We start from the raw sequence: 2,549 nt of genomic DNA on the forward strand, positions 1-2,549 counted from the left end.
GGTGATGGTGGCCTCGTAGAAGGAGTTTGGGAGTGTTCCTCCCTCTGCTATATTTTGGAAGAGTTTGAGAAGGATAGGTGTTAGCTCTTCTCTAAATGTTTGATAGAATTCGCCTGTGAAGCCATCTGGTCCTGGGCTTTTCTTTGTTGGAAGATTTTTAATCACAGTTTCAATTTCAGTGCTTGTGATTGGTCTGTTCATATTTTCTATTTCTTCCTGATTCAGTCTTGGCAGGTTGTGCATTTCTAAGAATTTGTCCATTTCTTCCAGATTGTCCATTTTATTGGCATAGAGCTGCTTGTAGTAATCTCTCATGATCTCTTTTATTTCTGCAGTGTCAGTTGTTACCTCTCCTTTTTCATTTCTAATTCTATTGATTTGAGTCTTCTCCCTTTTTTTCTTGATGAGTCTGGCTAGTGGTTTATCTATTTTGTTTATCTTCTCAAAGAACCAGCTTTTAGTTTTATTGATCTTTGCTATTGTTTCCTTCATTTCTTTTTCATTTATTTCTGATCTGATTTTTATGATTTCTTTCCTTCTGCTAGCTTTGGGGTTTTTTTGTTCTTCTTTCTCTAATTGCTTGAGGTGCAAGGTTAGGTTGTTTATTCGAGATGTTTCCTGCTTCTTAAGGTGGGCTTGTATTGCTATAAACTTCCCCCTTAGAACTGCTTTTGCTGCATCCCACAGGTTTTGGGTCGTTGTGTCTCCATTGTCATTTGTTTCTAGGTATTTTTTGATTTCCTCTTTGATTTCTTCAGTGATCACTTCATTATTAAGTAGTGTATTGTTTAGCCTCCATGTGTTTGTATTTTTTACAGATCTTTTCCTGTAATTGATATGTAGTCTCATGGCGTTGTGGTCAGAAAAGATACTTGATACAATTTCAATTTTCTTAAATTTACCAAGGCTTGATTTGTGACCCAAGATATGATCTATTCTGGAGAATGTTCCATGAGCACTTGAGAAAAATGTGTATTCTGTTGTTTTTGGATGGAATGTCCTATAAATATCAATTAACTGCATCTCATTTAATGTATCATTTAAAGCTTGTGTTTCCTTATTTATTTTCATTTTGGATGATCTGTCCATTGGTGAAAGTGGGGTGTTAAAGTCCCCTACTATGAATGTGTTACTGTCGATTTCCCCTTTTATGGTTGTCAGTATTTGCCTTATGTATTGAGGTGCACCTATGTTGGGTGCATAAATATTTACAATTGTTATATCTTCCTCTTGGATCGATCCCTTGATCATTATGTAGTGTCCTTCTTTGTCTCTTCTAATAGTCTTTGTTTTAAAGTCTATTTTGTCTGATATGAGAATTGCTACTCCAGCTTTCTTTTGGTTTCCATTTGCATGAAATACCTTTTTCCATCCCCTTACTTTCAGTCTGTATGTGTCTCTAGGTCTGAAGTGGGTCTCTTGTAGACAGCAAATATATGGGTCTTGTTTTTGTATCCATTCAGCCAATCTGTGTCTTTTGGTGGGAGCATTTAGTCCATTTACATTTAAGATAATTATCGATATGTGTGTTCCTATTCCCATTTTCTTAATTGTTTTGGGTTCGTTATTGTAGGTCCTTTCCTTCTTTTGTGTTTCTTGCCTAGAGAAGTTCCTTTAGCAGTTGTTGTAGAGCTGGTTTGGTGGTGCTGAACTCTCTCAGCTTTTGCTTGTCTGTAAAGGTTTTAATTTCTCCATCAAATCTGAATGAGATCCTTGCTGGGTAGAGTAATCTTGGTTGCAGGTTTTTCTCCTTCAACACTTTCAATATGTCCTGCCACTCCCTTCTGGCTTGCAGAGTTTCTGCTGAAAGATCAGCTGTTAACCTTATGGGGATTCCCTTGTGTGTTATTTGTTGTTTTTCCCTTGCTGCTTTTAATATGTTTTCTTTGTATTTAATTTTTGACAGTTTGATTAATATGTGTCTTGGCGTATTTCTCCTTGGATTTATCCTGTATGGGACTCTCTGTGCTTCCTGGACTTGATTAACTATTTCCTTTCCCATATTAGGGAAGTTTTCAACTATAATCTCTTCAAATATTTTCTCAGTCCCTTTCTTTTTCTCTTCTTCTTCTGGAACCCCTATAATTCGAATGTTGGTGCGTTTAATGTTGTCCCAGAGGTCTCTGAGACTGTCCTCAGTTCTTTTCATTCTTTTTTCTTTATTCTGCTCTGCAGTAGTTATTTCCACTATTTTATCTTCCAGGTCACTTATCCGTTCTTCTGCCTCAGTTATTCTGCTATTGATCCCATCTAGAGTACTTTTAATTTCATTTATTGTGTTGTTCATCGTTGCTTGTTTCGTCTTTAGTTCTTCTAGGTCCTTGTTAACTGATTCTTGCAATTTGTCCATTCTATTGTCCATTCTATCTCCAAGATTTCGGATCAACTTTACTATCATTATTCTGAATTCTTTTTCAGGTAGACTGCCTATTTCCTCTTCATTTGTTAGGTCTGGTGGGTTTTTATCTTGCTCCTTCATCTGCTGTGTGTTTTTCTGTCTTCTCATTTTGCTTATCTTACTGTGTTTGGGGTCTCCTTTTTTTTTTTGC

Source organism: Leucopleurus acutus (assembly GCF_964270905.1).
Source record: "Leucopleurus acutus genome assembly, chromosome: 2".
NCBI classification, from domain to species: Eukaryota; Metazoa; Chordata; class Mammalia; order Artiodactyla; family Delphinidae; genus Leucopleurus; species Leucopleurus acutus.